This window comes from Cervus canadensis, chromosome X (assembly GCF_019320065.1).
Source record: "Cervus canadensis isolate Bull #8, Minnesota chromosome X, ASM1932006v1, whole genome shotgun sequence".
NCBI classification, from domain to species: Eukaryota; Metazoa; Chordata; class Mammalia; order Artiodactyla; family Cervidae; genus Cervus; species Cervus canadensis.
In genome coordinates, this window is record NC_057419.1 from 75,243,231 (window position 1) to 75,261,776 (window position 18,546).

General features: G+C 40.4%; 1 pseudogene; it reads left to right on the forward strand.

Annotated features, from left to right (window-relative positions):
- The first annotated feature begins 17,785 nt into the window (after positions 1-17,785).
- LOC122435609 lies at positions 17,786-18,178 on the forward strand (annotated as a pseudogene).
- The last annotated feature ends 368 nt before the right edge of the window (positions 18,179-18,546 follow it).

Genomic DNA, 18,546 nt, shown 5'->3' on the forward strand with positions numbered 1-18,546 from the left:
GAGGGTATTTGCTATGACCAGTGTGTTCTCTTGGTAAAACTCTATTAGCCTTTGCCCTGCTTCATTCCTTACTCCAAGGCCAAATTTGCCTGTTATTCCAGGTGTTTCTTGACTTCCTACTTTTGCATTCCAGTCCCCTACAATGAAAAGGACATCTTTTTGAGGTATTAGTTCTAAAAAGTTCTAATTCCCCACACAGTTATTAAATGGCCAAAGAGACTAGGAAAAGGTGACCAAGAAAGAAAAGTTTGGTCCAAATATTTTGCCCATTTCTGGCTGCTCCCCTTGTAGGGACATTGGGTGCCTCTTAGCATTGGAAGGTCAGTATAAACCCCTAACATGGCTCCCCTTTTGGGGACTGCCTTCAGTCATTATGAGGCACCACACAACCGCAGAGCAGGGCTCATCACGAGCTTCATACTTATTTCTGTATGTCTCTTTCTTTCTACATTCACACAGACAGGTAAGAAGAGTCAATTCCTAGGTTCAGTTCAGTTCAGTCGCTCAGTCATGTTCGACTCTTTGTGACCCCATGAACCACAGCATGCCAGGTGTCTCTGTTCATCACCAACTCCCAGAGTCCACCCAAACCCATTCCATTGAGTTAGTGATGCCATTCAATCATCTCATCATCTGCCGTCCCCTTCTCCTCCTGCCCTCAATCTTTGCCAGCATCAGGGTCTTTTCCTATGAGTCAGCTCTTCGTATCAGGTGACCAGAGTATTGGAGTTTCAGCTTCAATATCAGTCCTTCCGATGAACACCCAGGGCTGATCTCCTTTAGGATGGACTGGTTGGATCTCCTTGCAGTCCAAGGCATTCTCAAGAGTCTTCTCCAACACCACAGTTCAAAAGCATCAATTCTTTGGCACTCAGCTTTCTTTATAGTCCAACTCTACATCTATACATGACCACTGGGAAAACCATAGCTTTGACTAGATAGATCTTTGTTGGCAAAGTAATGTCTCTGGTTTTTAATATGCTGTCTACGTTGGTCATAGCTTTCCTTCTAAGGAGTAAGCGTCTTTTAATTTCATGGCTGCAATCACATCTGCGGTGATTTTGGGATCCAGAAAAAAAAGTCAGACACTGTTTCCACTGTTTCCCCATCTATTTGCCTTGAAGTGATGGGACTGGATGTCATAATCTTAGTTTTCTTAATGTTGAGTTTTAAGCCAACATTTTCACTCTCCTCCTTCACTTTCATCAAGTGTCTCTCTAGTTCCTCTTCACTTTCTGCCATAAGGGTCGTGTCATCTGCATATCTGAGGTTATTGATATTTCTCCCAGCTATCTTGATTCCAGCTTGTGCCTCCTCCAGCCCAGTGTTTCTCATGATGTACTCTGCATATAAGTTAAGTAAGTAGGATGACAATATACAGCCTTGACATACTCCTTTTCCTATTTGGAACCAGTCTGTTGTTCCATGTCTAGTTCTAACTGTTGCTTCCTGACCTGAACACAGATTTCTCAAGAGGCAGGTAGGTTGATAAGAAGTCCAGGGTTCCCGAAGCAGAGAAAGGGTCTGAAGCCCTCGAGAAGGAGAATGGTGTCTGGGGCTCTCAAGGAGAAAAGGACAAATGTTCTGTTTTACATTGCTTTGTCTTAGTCAATGTAACAATGGATCTTGCTCAAAAACACGTTTCTCCTTAACAAGAACCTTCTGACTAATCCTAATATAAAATGTATATTATGGGAGTGGGTCTGGTATGATCTTTCTATTGCTCATTCTAATCTTGTTAATTTAAGATATATGTTGTGGAATTGAGTTTGAAAAAAATATATAAAGCCTTGATAAGACTAGCTAGGGGGGCATTCTCTGTTCCCCTTCTGATGTCTATGTCAGAAGCTTTTTCTTTACTTTAAAAAAAACTCTACTACACAAAAGCTCTTGAGTGATCAGCCTGGTCCCTGGTCCTGAAGCTAAATCTTCTTTGGAGATCATGAATCCAACCTCATTCACCATAAACTATCATCTTGGGGGCTGGTCCAGGGTCTTCAGGACCAGGTAAGAACACTCAGAGCTCTAGCCTCTCTGGTTTCTCAGTATGCACATTTTCTGCTTTACTTTCCTAACTCTGTGGTGTGCTTGTGTGAATGAATGACACACCCTCTTTGAAGCAAGTGATAAGCCCTGCTCTGTGGTTTTGCAATGCCTCGTAATAACTGAAGGCAGCCCCAAAAGAGGAGCTTTGTCAGGGGTTTATACAAACCTGCCAATGCCAAGAGACACCCAAGGTCCCTGCAAGGGGAGAGACCAGAAATGGGCAAACTGTGTAGACCGAACTTTCCTTTCTCAGTCAGCTTTTCCTAGTCTCTTTGACCATTTCATAATTGCGAGGAAAATTAGAACTACTGACCTAATCTGTAGGATCATAGACTTTAAATGGACTTGTGATCCATGCTGTTATTGTGTACTTTTACTTAGACTCCATATATGCAAGCCCTTAGCCTTGCTAGACTAGGCAAGCCTTGCTAGAAAGTTACTAACAGCACATTTTAGAGTGAGGTGGAACTCTAGTTCCAGAAATGTCTCTCAGGCTCTTGGCTGCCTGCCTTAGGGGCCAGTGACCTGAAAGTGAGTCTTTGTCATGGCTGTGTCTCCTGTCTATGTGGATAGAGGCACTGCTGATGACTATGAGGTTTTTGAGGACACAGATCAGGAATTGTAGGATCTGGTCAGATTGGAAATGCAATGGGCTTCTTCCTTTGGTAGCACTAGCTCTTAGCAGACCAGAGAAGACTCTCTGATGGCTTCTGTCTCAACTCCTTACGTATTTCTTTTGTGAAAGGTGTGGAAATGAACTGTAAGAACTGGCACTAGTAGCTTGAGGACAAAAATCACTCTTTCCTCGCTGGCCAACCCTCCACAACCTCTTTTGCTATCACATATACTGGTGTGGTGACACTCAGAAGGGACATCTTGGTTGTTGTCTGTCCCTTTATGACTCACCGCTTCTATTGCAGTCAGGACTTTACTCAGAAATGTGCATAGGCACATGAAAGATGGATGCTTCCCCTAGTAGTACTAGCTTGGGAGGCATTCCAAAAAGCTACTCTATCCCGCCCCAAGTGGAATCAGAGGAAAAGGGCAAATCAAACAAAAGTCTTGGTGGTGGAACTAAATCAATCTGGGATGCCATCTGGGATGCATCTCCACCCCACCTTGGTGGTAGAACCGGGAGGAACGAGTAAGACGCTTGCATCAGTCAGGGACAGACTAAGTCCGATCAGGGAAGGAAAGCTTCGGTGGCAAGTCTGTCTACACTCCTATCTAAAGCAGGGAAGGACGCTTACAGTGGAAAAAAAGTCATGGCTGTGGATGCTGCTTTATTCTCTCTCTCTCTTTTTTTTTTTTTTTTTTTTTTTTTTTTTTTATATTGGAGGCTAATTACTTTACAATTATTGTAAGGTTTTGTCATACATTTTGACATGAATCAGCCATGGATTTTACAGGTATTCCCATCACGTCCTCCACCTTCCTCCTCCACCCCATTTCCTTCTCTGGGTCTTCCCAGTGCACAAGGCCCGAGCACGTTGTTCTCATGCATCCAGGCTGGGCTGGTGAATCTGTTTCCCGCCTTGATAATATACATGTTTTGATGCTGTTTCTCCCTCAAACATCCACCTTCGAGCCTGTCTCCACAAAGTCCAAATTCCTGTTGCTGTACATCTGTGTCTCTTTTCTGTTTTGGCATGATAGGGTTATCGTTCATCTTTTTTTAAAAATTCATAGTATATTGCCCCGTAGTTATACTGTTTAAATTGGTCTTTTATCTTTTTTCCTGGCTTTACTTCACTTTTTTAATGGGCCTCCAGTTCCATCATTCAATCCCATTTCTTTTAGAAACTGATCCATGAAAATTTCTTTTTCAATCCACGCTTGATAATATCCCATGTTATATGTTTACCTGTTGGCCCTATTAATTCCTCCTTTATAGAATGGAGCCCTAATGCAGTTCCCAAAACACACTTATCCTTTTTAAAAAATGTTATTTTTTTTTTAAAAAAAGTTGCTTTGGGGACCCAAGTTTGATCCCCAGAGTTTAAAAAGACATGCCTGATCTTCTTCTGTGATACTGAATGGCCACAGTATCCTTTGGAAGACAGAGAATGCTGACCTGTTGAAGGATCTCAATTATTACTGTTTTACAACTAGACCGGTTCTGTACAAAATAAGGGACATGGGTAGAAGTGCCTTATGTGTTGTTCTTTATCTGTCTGGGAGACATGCCAGACTTATGTCCTAAGGGTACAGATTTGGGTGTGAAACCTTCAGCTCCCTCCTGTTCTCTTACTTTGGCCCCTTTATCTGGGGGTCCCAACTAAACAGGGTGAGAATCAAGGCACCCTTCTAGGAGGGGTTGCCTCAGTCTTGGTAGAATTTCCAACAGTCCCAATTGTGGTCAAGACTATTCAGAGGATTCAAAAAGTACATAGAAACTTTTATGGACCTAACTTTACTTTATGAGCTTACTTGGTGAGATGTAATGTATGTCTTGGGACAGACACTGAACCCTGACTCAAAAACTTGAGTTTTGGAGGAAGCTATTATTTTTGGAGATGAATGGTTTGAATGTGAGACAAGGGGAAAGAGGGAACACAGAATAGTCCTCCTTCATACTGGGAACCAAATGGTTCCAGTAACAGAGCTGCTTTGCTGGATGTATTTCTGAAGGACTTAAGCAAGTTCATGCTAAGACTTTATGCTAAGTTGACTGACATAGAACAGGGAGAGAAGGAAACTTCAGGTAAATTCCTAGATAGACTATGGGAAGCTCTGCACAAGTTTACTGATGTTGATCTTGAAAGTGCAGAAGTAGGAATGATCTTAAAAGATAGATTTCTCACTCAGTCACCCCCAGATATCTGCCATGTTACAAAAACAGGCGTTTGGACCAAATCAGTCTTTAGAAAAACTGTTACAGCTGGCTCAGATGGTATATTATGGTAGAGAATATAAGGAGGAAAATGAGGCAAAAAAGAACCAGCCAAAAGACTGAAGCCCCAACAATGGCTGTTAGATCTGCTCTGAAACAGCCTGAGGAAAAATGCCCAGAGGAACCCAGGTGAAAAGGGATGAACTTGTTATTAGAGGAGAGGAGGGGCATCTCAAGCAGGATTGCCCTCAGGTATCTAAGCCACACCTGGCTCCAGGTCTGCAAAGGACCATACTGGAGAAGAGACTTCCCTCCAAGGTGTAGGCCTCCGGGGTCAGACTCTCAAGACAGTCTGGACTGAAGGTGCCCTGGGGCCCCACACAAGTTCCAGTCCTCAGGTATAATTAACACCTGAAGAACCCTGGTTATTAATAACTGTGGGGTGTCAACCAGCCGATTTCTTTTGGACCCTGGCGCAGTTTTTTCTATGCTCACTGAAGCCCCTAGCCTGCTTTCCTCCTGATTCACTACCATAATGGGACTGTCTGGATGAACCAAACATTATTACATCTGCCATCCTTTAACTGGGACTCTGTGCTGTTTTCTCAGGAATTTCTGATCGTGCCAGAGTCTCCCTCATCCCTTCTGGGGAGGGGTATACTGAGCAAGGTCCAGGCCTCTGTTTTCATGAATATGGAGCCTGCCCTTTCTCTCTCATTAATTGAACAAAATATAAATCCTAAAGTGTGGGCTGATGGAAAAACTGTGGGTTGAGGACAAATGCTGTTCTTAACTTTATCAAGCTCAAAGACCTTCACCTATTTTCACATCAAAAGCAGTATCCATTAAAGCCTGAGGTGTCACTATGGAAAACAGTGTGGAGATTTCTTAAAAAACTGAAAATAGAACTGCCATATGACCCAGCAATACCACTTCTGGGCATACACACTGAGGAAACCAGATCTGAAAGAGACACGTGCACCCCAATATTCATCACAGCACTGTTTATAATAGCCAGGACATGGAAGCAACCTAGATGCCCATCAGCAGATGAATGGATAAGGAAGCTGTGGTACATATACACCATGGAATATTACTCAGCCATTAAAAAGAATTCATTTGAATCAGTTCTAATGAGATGGATGAAACTGGAGCCCATTATACAGAGTGAAGTAGCCAGAAAGATAAAGACCATTACAGTATACTAACACATATATATGGAATTTAGAAAGATGGTAATGATAATCCTATATGCAAAACAGAAAAAGAGACACAGATGTACAGAACAGACTTTTGGACTCTGTGGGAGAAGGTGAGGGTGGGATGTTTCGAGAGAACAGCATGTATATTATCTATAGGGAAACAGATCACCAGCCCAGGTGGGATGCATGAGACAAGTGCTCGGGCCTGGTGCACTGGGAAGACCCAGAGGAATCGGGTGGAGAGGGAGGTGGGAGGGGGGATCGGGATGGGGAACACATGTAACTCCATGGCTGATTCATGTCAATGTATGACAAAACCCACTGCAATGTTGTGAAGTAATTAGCCTCCAACTGATAAAAATAAATGAAAAAAAAAAAAAACTTTCAACTTCAAATGAGCTACAGAAAAAAAAATTCACTAATCATAATGAATTAATGAAGTAAATAAATCACTGTAACCTTTTTAAAAATAAAAAAAAAAATTAAAAAATAAAGCCTGAGGTGTTAAGGAAGGGTTAAAACCCATCATTGAGAATTTAAAGGAGCAAGGGCTGTTAATTCTCTGTAACAGTCCATACAACACTCCTATTTTGGGTGTAAAAATTCAAATGATAAATCAAGATGTGTTCAAGATATACTAATAATAAGTGTCTAATCCTTAAACTTAATTGTCTGAAATTCCTAAATGAGCCAAATATGATTTTAAGACAATTGGGAGGATTCTTGGGCATTACAGGCTGTTGCAGCATTTGGATTCCAGGTTATGGGGAACTTGCCCAGCCTTTATATAAACTTACAACTGAGACTCAGTAGGCCCAAGTTGACAAGCTGGTTTGGTCCCCAGAGACTCAAAAGTCTTTTAAGGCCTTTCAAACTGCTGTCTTATGGCTCCAGCTTTGAGCTTGCCCACAGGATCAGAGTTTAGTTTGCTACTGAAAAAAGGTTATGGCCACATTGCTTACTATTGTAAGCATTGTTATTATTGTTTTGCTAATGCTTAAAGCTCATAAGTTTACTAATGGGTGAAATTTTACTGTACTGACTTCTCACGATGTAAGTGGGATCTTAAATTCTAAAGTCCAGAGTGACAATAGTTCCGTCTTTTTTTTTTTTTTGGTGGTTTTTGCCATAATGGTTCCGTCTTAGAGCTGCTATAACTCAAAGGGTGTCAAAAGTTCTAGGAATAGAATATCACACTGTTCCTGGAGACCCCAATCTTCAGAAAAAGTTGAATAGGCTAATGACACTATTAAAACACATCCATGTAAGCTAACTCAGGAAACACAAGACAGTTGATTTACAGTTCTACCCATAGCTTTAATGAGGGCTCAAACTATCCCTCCCACACACACAAAAGAAGGGACTGTCTCTATGACAGATTGTTTTTGTGCACAGATATTGTCATAGATCCTGAAGCCTTAAAATTAACTATGTGACTCAGCTTTTAGCTTTTCAATAGATATTATCGAGAGATTAACTCCTGACCCAGCCTTTGAGTCAAACAAACCGCTGTTTGAGTCAGGAACTGAGATGAGCCTGAGAATCTATATGGGCTTGTTTCTGCTGACTCCAAAATGTCCTGAGTCAGCTGTTTGACCCTCAAGACAACGCCTTCTTGTCCTGGGCTCATTCCTACACTTCATTCCATAATCAACATAATTGCTGGGTCGGCAGAGCACGCCCCTCCTCATCAGTTGAAGACTTCCCATGGTGCGTTTCTCCACTTCAAGGAAAGGACTTTCTTCAACTCTGTGATGACATCTAGCAATGCTAATATGGACTGATGTAGCTATGGGCATAATGTAACTTTTAATTTTAATTAGGATTAAATTTGCTTTAATAACTATTTTGTCTTACATCTGTAACTGTAAAATAGGGTTTGTTTCTAACTGTTTGAAAGCTTTTAAATTACAAATGATTGTCCAGGCTCCTATGAGCCCACAGAGTCCTCCAACTATTACTTGGGGCCCCTAGATCAGAGACCTTCAACATGAAGGTTAGGAGAATATGTTGCCTCAACAATTTAGGGGCAATGCCCCTCAACAGCAGGAAGTAGTTATGGAATGAAAATGACACCCCTTTCCCTTGGCAACATAATTCTAAAAGGAAAGGGGGAATGAGAGAGTCAACTCCTAGGTAGGCTTATAAGAAGTCCAGGGTTCCTGAGGAGGAGAAAGGGGTCTGGGGCTCTCCAGGAGAAAAGGGCAAATGTTCTTTGCTACATTGCTTTGTCTTAGTCAATATAACAATGTATCTTGCTCAAGGACATGTTTCTCCTTAACAAGAACCTTTTGACTAATCCTGTCACTTAAAAATGTATATTTTAGGAGTGAGTCTGGTAAGGTCTTTCTATTGTTCATTCTAATCTTGTTAATTAAAGATATATGTTGTGGGAGTGGATCTGAATAGAATATATAAGGCCTTGATAAGACTAGCTGGGGGGCATTCTCTGTCCCCCTTCTGATATCTATGTCAGAAGCTTTCTCTGTCCCTTTTCTTACTTTAATAAAACTCTGCTATACAAAAGCTCTTGAGTGATCAAGCCTGGTCCCTGGTCCTAAAGCTAAATCTTCTTCGGAGATCGCAAATCTGACATCATTCACCAAAAACTATCACAGGCACATCTTAGAGTTAGCAGAATATATGGAGAAACATGTGTAGACTAAAATAACAGGCTAGTTAGAGCTCTGATTGTCTTTACCCTGTCCTGAATATCCCAGATGAGCCCCCAAGATGATAGCTTATGGTGAACCACGTCGGATTCATGATCTCCGAAGAAGATTTAGCTTCAGGACCAGGGACTAGGCTTGATCACTCAAGAACTTTTGTGTAGCAGAGTTTTATTAAAGTGAAAAGGGGACAGAGAAAGCTTCTGACATAGACATCAGAAGGGGATGGAGAGTGACCCTATTTGTAGACTTTTTTAATGATGGTCATTCTGACTGGTGTGAGGTGATACCTCATAGCAGTTTTGTTTTGCATTTCTCTAATAATTGGTGATGTTGATCATCTTTTTATGTGCCTCATGGTCATCTGTATGTCTTCTTTGGAGAAATGTCTATTTAAGTCTTACACCCGCTTTTTATTAGGTTGTTTGTGTTTTTTTGCTATGGAGTTGCATGAGCTGTTTATATATATTTTGGAGATTAATCCCTTGTCAGTTGCTTTGTTTGCAAATATTTCCTCTCATTCTGAGGGTTGTCTTTTCATCTTGTTTCCATCCGCTGTAGTCATAAGAAGGCCAGCCCCAGAGGGGGCCTTTCCTAGTTCATGAGGGGGCAGGGTTGTAGAGTGGCTGTAATGGCGGCTCCGTCTTGTCCACATTACTGATTAATGGCACGTTGCTTCTATGGCAATCTGAATTTCCTCTGCAAGCATTTCCAGTTGCAAATTTCCTCACTCCAGTTCCCTCAGACTGTATCCTTGCCTTCGGCAGCAGTCCTCTCCCCAGGTTCACTCTCCAGTCACCATGTTCCAGCATCCAGCCTCCATGCTGACCGATGGACATGTGTCCCAGGTTGGGACATGCAGGGTTGTGGTGCAAACCATCTGTATGGGTTTCACTCTGTCCTGCCTGTTTCATTCTCCTCCCATTTCATTCTCCTCCAACAGCCTCAGATGCCCTCCTTCTGTCCCAACTGATATCCTGTTGGTGAGGGGGTTTCCCTGGATTTGAGAACCTTTCTGCTCCTTCAGCTCCACCCCCTAGGAGTGCAGGTCCCCTCCTGCTTCCGTTCCTCTTCTTTTTACCTTCTTTCTTTCATCTTTCCCAGTTGGTGTCTGAGGTCTTCTGCTAGTGTGCTGGTGCTCTGTGTGAATCATTCCATCTGTAGATGTATTCTTGGTGCATTTGTGGAGAGAGATTAATTTCTTGTTCTCCTACTCCTCCACCATTCCTTGCTTTCTCCTAGGAATTTGTATTGTTTGCAAACATCTTGGGTGATTCTCATGCAAGTAGTCCTTAGACAATAGTATGATGAACACTAGCTTAAGCTATTGATAGCACTAGGATCGGTCTGTGGAAAATTTGCCATTGGTAGCATTCTTTCTAGAGATACTGAACTTCTGTTTCTCACCAATGTGCTTTACTATAGTGAGGCAATACAAAATTATGGATGAGTGCTGATACTGGAATCAAAATAACCTGTGTGACCATTTCTGCTGCATGATCTTGAGTATATTACCTTCCTGAGCCTCACTTTTCTTGTAAGCAAATTATAAAGAGAATACTATAATCTTGCATTACTGGGGACTATTGTAAAAGTTAAATACATGTAGAACAGTTAGCATAGTGTCTTGCACAGGAAATCATGTGTGACATTGTTAGTTGTTATTGTTATTACAATAATTTAGCATCAGTCTTACTGGTAGACGGATTACCATGTAGATGAGTGGGAGAACAAGGAAACCCCCCATATTGTTTTCCTGTGAACCTAGAAAATGGGACTTAGCTATCCCACTGCATGTAAAGGAGAGAATAGAGTCCACAACATGAGACAACTGTCTATGTGATTCATGCAGTCAAGATGGGAACTTTTCCCAATCTTTCTTTCTTATACTAATCCTATTGTAAAGGAAACCATTCTTATCCTTATGTTATCATTGGACTTTAAAAATCTATACAATAAAATACATGTCCAAAAATAAACTGAAACTATGTATGTATAAGATTGTGGGTAATGAGAGACAAACTTCTCATTGTCAGAGAAAGAATTTACAAATAAGAAAAGGCAGAGGGCTAGAAGGAAACCTGTTGTGTTGAATTGGAGATGAAAGTCAAAGACATGAGTATGAACTCATATCTTGTTTAATGTGTATGGGGATGGATAGATACCAAAATGATTATAGATCTGTGTGCCAAGAAGCACCTAGAAGTAGTGATCCCCAGTAACAATGGGTACACCTAGTTTTCAGACCTTGATTTCTAATTACCATTCTCTAATGAAGGAACCAAGGCTACATGGAGAAATTTCTGATTCTTGGGCTAGGACAGTGAATATAAAAGATTAGTGTGGAGAATCTTGTTGTCCCAGAAAGTAAGGAAGTGTTCAATAAAGGAAGAGGGTATGTCATAGGTACAGAGCAGCCAGCCTGAAGGAGATTCCCAATGGCCAAAACTAGAATAATCTGACCAACAAAATAAAAAAATGATACTATTGAATTATAGCCCAGTGAATAAAATATTCCTCTGTCCGTACTTATGTAAATAAATGATTGGATAAATAATTAAAAGAGAAAGAAGAAATACCTCTTTCTTTGAGAAGGATTTCAATCAATACATGTAAAAGAAATGAGGAAAATTTTTTTAAGTCACCATTAGGCAAACATCACAGTAAATAATTGTTGCAAGCAAAAATCTTAGATGGATGCTAAAATCTTTGGGCAAAAATATGAGAAACAATCTCTATAATTTCAAACAGCCTCTTCCACAAGATGTATATTAGATAGAAGAGGGGGGCTCAGTAACTATACAATGTAGAAATCTGTCAGACCAAAAGATCAAAATTAGCATGACCTGTATAAGATATTTTATGATGAATTGAAAAATGTCACCTCTGTGGTGTTCATACAAAAATACATAATCTCATTCTATTCATGACCAGGTCATGAAAGATGGAAAGACAGAGAAACTATCACAGACCAGAGGAGACACAGAAGATAGGACAACTAGGTGAAATGTGGGATCCACCTGGAGAAGAAACTGTATTCCTAATAAAAATTGGTAGAATTCTTAAAAGGTCCATAGATTAATATGTATGTATTTTACAATAAATAGTATTGCTTCAAGTTATTGTTAGTTTTTCTAAACAAAAATCTTCCATTCAATAAAACTAGAATCTTTTGGCTTCCTATGTGAATATTTTCCATCCAGATTCAGCAAGTATATTTCTCCCCTCAAAGCACATCACACTTTTCCAAAAGAGATTAATTTAGCAGGGGATTATTTTCAAGGACTGTTGATTTAAAACTCTCAAGTGAATAAAACTTAATCTATAAAATTGATTTGGTCCCAATAGTATTCTTCTTGGATGATGTATTGTAAATTGATAATTTTAGCATCACTAAAAATCATAACATAAAATACATCATCACTATGGTTGTGATCTTATGTTTAAATGCAATAGTGTGTCACTCATAAACCAAGATAATATTTCACAGTCTAGAGACATGTTGTATTGTGATTATACATTTTTTTTTGGCCATGTCATGTGACTTATGGGATCTTTTTAGTAACCTAATCAGGAATTGAAACTGGGCCATTGGCAGTGGCAGTACAGAGTCCTAACCACTGACTATACTGTGCTTGGTCGATCAGTCATGTCTGACTCTTTGAGACCCCATGGACTGTAGCCCACCGGGCTCCTTTGTCCATTGAGAGCCAGGGAATTCCCTGATTATACTTTTAAATTTATTTGAATCATTATGGTATCAAGTCTACTAAGAAATGAATTGTTTATGTCCCAGGGGAAGAATTTATTTACTATCTACTTAAGTAGAGAGTAAAGATTTAGAAAGCAAATTTCTAATCTTCAAATGTCTGCCATCTGAGGCTGTGAGATTTCTACTGCAGGGTAGGTTTTATTTACTAGTGTGGTCCAGAAATATTGGTATGATTGCCTACTGGTCTCAGGAATCATGTAAAAAATGCTGGTAAAACCAGTGCCAGTCCTGTGGGAAGCTATTAATGCCAATAATGTGTAATCAGTGATCTTTGAATATATTCAAAGTTGGTTCACAAAAAAATATATACCCTACAGTCATGTGTGGCCAGAAATTAGAAACAAATGAAATTTGAAGAAAAACCTTTGTAAACTGTGCCAAAATAGTTACCTGTTCTCTCATGTTCAAAACAAGTGTGCTGAATCAGTTACATGTTAAAAACATGGATGAATAATTACTGAATTAAATTTAATTTACCTTAAATCAGTTAAACTAACAAATTGCCTATTCAACAATCATTCCAAAACCCCCAAAGTAAAGAAAGAAAACAGAAATGTAAAACGTTACTTTTTTCCAGAATAATTCTCTCCTACAGCCAAGTAGGGTACCAGCTGGTTAAGATCACCAATTGAACTAGTTAATTGGACTAGCAAATGGGACATATAAACATTGCCATTGGGATTACAATTGAGAAATTAGGAAAATCTGTCACTCTCTTCTTTCTGAACTTTTTCTTCTCTTGGCTATAACTCTTTTTCACTCTCCTCCCTTATTACCTACAGATCAGCTTCCAAGTGCTTATTCACAACCCCCTTTTGCCAGCAGAAGATGCCCTTGACATTTTTCATGTTCATAAGAATGTGCCTGGCACATAGTAGACACTATAAGTGTTTTATTGAATTAATAAACAGGTATTAGAGCATTAGAAGTTTAATAGAGGAAGATGTTTTGAGGAAAATGGTGCTTTCTCGCTGTACACTGAAATCATACCATAAAGTGTCTTCCTTCTTCTTACTCATTAGTACAGTTCTTAACATCAGAAGAAACAAGTGGATTTTGAATTTCAAATGGTAAGTTTTCTTTCACACCATAAGTTAGATCAGAGATAGATTTGTGGAGGGAAAAGGTATATTGCTGATTTTTTTCTTGGGTCTGTTGACTGGAAAAAAAAACACACAGAAAAACACAATCTAAAAGCTAAGAAATATGTTTTATTTGGGAAATCAATGAGGACTATAGTCTGGTATATAGTCACTCAGTTAGCTCTGAGAAACTGTTCTAAAGATATAATAAGAGGCACCACCAAAGGATTAGCTGGGAGTCCCAGGTCAGTATCTCTGTGGAAAGGGGCTCAGATTCCTTAGCACTCACTGGGGTTTTGGATTCAGGACAACATGGGGCCATGTCCATGCTAACTGGGGCTGAATTTTCTGAAGAAAATTGTGACACTGGGAGGAAAATGTCATCCAAAACACAGAAGACAGAGTCTCCTAACATAATCTTTCCACAGTGCCTATAAATTACATGTGGACTCTGGGTGAATTGAATCTGGATTGGCTTTCAGTGTTGTATGTTAGAACACATCACCAGACCAAAGTCGTGTAGACCTTTCATTGCTTTCTTCTAAAATTTTTGTATCTTTTCTTTGCTTTTCTGTTGTTCTGTGTGTTTTTTCTTTTTTATAAAAATACATTTTTCTTTTTTTTTGTTATCATTGCTTTCTTCATCACTTGGGATTCTGCTTTGGTTTTGTTTGTTAGTTTTGTTTCTAATTGTTTGATTTCATTTTTGGTTTCATTTGTCTGCTTGTTCTCTTGTTTTTTTTCTTTGGTTCTATTTTTAATTCTTTTCTGTGTGAAGGTGTATGTTTCTCTGTTCTTGTTTCTGTTTGATTTTACTTTTGCCATTTGTCTGGGGGTTCATTTGTCACTTTAAAAAAAATCCCCTTTTTTGCCAAGAGGAGTGGCTTACAAGGTCTTTGTTCCCCAAACAGAAGTCAGGCCTGTGCCTCAGGGGTGGAAGCACAAAGTCCAGGGTGCTGGACTACCAAAGAATTCCTGGCCCCAGAGAATATTAGTCAACAAGAGCTCTCAGGGAAACCTCCATCCAAATCTGAAATCTGACTCCACCCAATTGCCTGTAGCACCCACCACTGGATGCTACATGCCAAAAACAAATAAAACAGGAACACAAACCTACCCATCAGCAGACAGGCTACTTAAAAGAGTACCAAGCCCAGAGATATCCCAAAACACACCACCTGAAATGATCCTCTCATCAGAGAGAAAATATTCAGTTCCACCCCCCAGAATGCAGGTATCAGTCCTTCCCACCATGAAGCCTACACAGGCTACTGGAGTAACATTACCCACCAGGGCAGAGACCAAATGAACACTGTAAGTTAGACAAAATGAGTAAACAGAAAAATATCTTGCAGGCAAAGTAAAAAGGTAAAACCATACAAGACCAAATAAACGAAGAGGAAATATGCAATCTATGTGAAAAAAAATTCAGAGTAATGATAGTAAAAATGATTCAAAATATTGACAATAGAATGGATAACACACAAGAAATGATTAACAAGAACCTAGAAGAACTAAAGAACAAACTGTGATGAACAACACAATAACTGAAATTAAAAATACACTGGAAAGAATCAAGGGCTTCCCTGGTAGCTCAGCTGGTAAAGAATCCACCTGCAGTGAGGAAGACCTGGGTTCAATCCCTGGGTTGGGAAGGTCCCCTGGAGGAGGGCATGCAACCCATTCCAGTATTCTTGCCTGGAGAATCCCCATGGACAGAGGAGCCTGGTGGGCTACAGTCCATGGAGTCGTGAAGAGTCAGGTACGACTGAGCAACTAAGCACAGCACAGCAGAGAAGGAATCAATAGCAGCCTAACAGAGAAAAAAATGGAGAAGTGAGCTGGAAGATAAAATGGTTGTAATAACTGTTGAGGAGCAGAATAGGGAAAAAGAATGAAAAGAATTGAGGACAGACTCAGAGACCTCTGGGACACACTTAACACACCAACATCTGACATGTAGGAGTCACAGAAGAAGAAGAGAAAGAGTCTAAGAAAATATTTGAAGATTTTACAGTCACCCAAATCTAGGAAGTGAAGAGAGTCCCATACAGGATACACAAAATAAGAAGCATACCAAAACACATATTAATCAAATTAACAAAAATTAAACACACAGAAAAATATTAAAAGCAACAAATAACGTACTCCCACAAGGTTAAGTGCTCGTCTTCCAGCAGAAGATCTGCAGGCCAGAAGGGAGAGGCAGGATATATTTAAGGTAATGGAAGGGGAAAATCTACAACCAAGAGTACTCAGCAAGGATCTCATTTAGTTTCAATGAAGAAATCACTAACCTTACAGACAAGCAAAAGTTAAGAGAATTCAGTACCACCAAACCAACTTTACAACAAATGCTAAAGGAACTTCTCTAGGCAGAAAACACCAGAGAAGGAAAGGATTAAAAAAAAAAAAAAAAAAAAAAAAAAGGATCTGAAGATGGCCAGCATTGAAAGGTAATAGAATCACTCTTGATCTGGTTTTTCTGGGTCTGGCATCTGAGAGGTTCTGACGGAGTAAAGGTACTTCTTTCTGCCACTCTCTTGAGATCTCTTGAGGGCAGGTCCAGATATCCAGGAATTGGAGACACTGAAACTGAATGATGGGGCAAGTGACTGCTCAAGGGGCAGCAGAGCTGGATCCAGAGTCATCTTCTAGCCCTCATTTAGGTTGAACTTATTTTCAGTCAAGTGCTTAGGTTTGTGCCTTGCACAAATTTCAGATCAAGTTGGTGAAGTAGGAAGATCCTGCACTCACTTCCTCCCAGTGACACAACAAAACTACAACCACATATAGAACCACTGTCTCTGAGAACTGACCCAAAGACCAGCACAACAGATTTTCTACAACTAAGGGTATAAGGAAAAGGCCACATTGAGAAAAGTAGGAGGCACATAGTCCTGGTCTAGTGAGAACCACACCCCCCCCACCACATACACTACTATGGGGCAACCCACAAAGAGAAGTGATATCACAACTGCAGAGGCAGTTCAACTCAAGAGGAGCAGGGGTTCAACTCCCATATCAGGCTGGAGTACCTGCACTGGGAAGCTGAGCCTCCATAAGAGCTGGCTTTGAAAACCAGCAAGACTTATATCTGGGGGAGCCTAGGGGCTGTGGGAAAGGGAAGAGTCTCCACTCTTAAAAGACTCATGTAAATACTCACTCACTCCAAAGTCCATCACAGAGGGAGCAGCTTGAAAAGCTGGGCCATACAAGGAGAGTCATTGAGTAATTTCAGGGCTTGCACCAGAGGGGCAGGGGTCCAGTGGAACTTTTGGGATGGAAGTACTGGCAGAAATCATTTGTTTTTACTTTCTTTCCACGTAGCTGGCCTGGTGCTGGTGAGCACCATTTCTATCAGTTTCCATCAACCGAAATAACATCACCTGCCCTGCCCCTGATTTCCCCTGAGAACTCAAGAGGCCAGACCTATGCACCAGCACCCCCTCCCTGCAGCAGTTTCAGCCAGATCCTATAAACATTTGGACCTGGAACCAGCTCAACCTACTAAGGCCATCTGCAGCGGCCACATCCAAGTCTGCATGGGAACCAACCTCACCTACCAGCACACCCACAACAACTGCTGTCCACCTATGACAGGAGGGCACATATAGCCCACACAGGGGATACCCCTGGGATGCCTGGCTTTGTTGACCAGGGGAGATTGTGCCACTGGACCTTATAGGACACCTCCTACATAAGTTCATTCTTCAAGGCGGGGCAACAAATGAAGCTGATATATGTAGAAACAAACAGAGTTAGGCAAAATGAAGGAACTACAGAATATCTTTCAAACACGAGGATATATCAGAAAAACAACTAAATGAAGAGGAGATAAGAAATTTACCAGATAAAGAATTCAGAGTAACACTCGTAAAGATGTTCATCAGAATCAGACTCAATAAAAAACTGGATGAATTCGATGAGAGAATCAATGAAAGTCTAGGCGAATTGTAAGCCTCCTTCAGCAAAGGGCTAGAAACTATAAAGAAGAAAGATTTATAACTTTTGAGTTCATTTACTGAAACAAAAAATACACTAGTGGAAACCAGCAGGAGGTCAGAGAATGCAAAAAAAAAACCAGATCGGTGATTTGGGTGACAAGGGTAGTAAAAATCACTCAATCAGAATAGCAGAAAGGAAAGAGAATAAAACAGTAAAAAGCAAGAATAGGTCCTATGAGCAGTGCAGATGCTCAGGCAAGGGAAAGAGCAGCTGTGGTCAGGCAGACCAGCTTCCAGACTCCTCTCCCCACTCCCAGGACTGCCAGGGTGCCCCAGAGGAAGGTCAGCTCCGCATCGGAAGTGGGGTAGGTACCCAAGAGGAGACCTGGGAGGTTGTCAGATAAATCTGCTCCTGTAGAAGTGGAAACAAAGCCAAAGAAGGTAGCAGCAAAGGATAAATCTTCAGATAGCAAAGTGCAAACAAAAGGGGAAAAGGGAGCAATGGGAAAACAGGTGGAAGTGGCCAACCAAGAGACTGAAGATTTACCTGCATCAAATGGAGAGACTGAAAACAAGGAGAGCTCAGCCTCTGATGGAGCAGGAAAGAAAGAAGTTACGTGTGATTAATATCACACACCTGAATCTATTGGGGTCCCTGTCTACCTTCTCATACAATCCAGAAGAATATTTTTATCAATTATTTTGTGAATGCAAATTTTTTTAGTAGCTCTAGTAGTATTTTTAAGAAGGTAGAACACCTACCTCATCCATTTTTAAAGTGCAAGTGCTTTTTTAATTTAACTGGAGCATAGTCAATTTACACCATTGGAGTCAGTATTGCAAAAAAAAAAAAATCCCTAAAACAATTAAGTTCAAAAGTCTGTTCTGTATTTCTGTGTCTCTTTTTCTGTTTTGCATATAAGAAAATGGTAATAGGATTATGCATATCAATAATTACCTTAAATGTATATGGATTAAATGCTCCAATCAAAAGA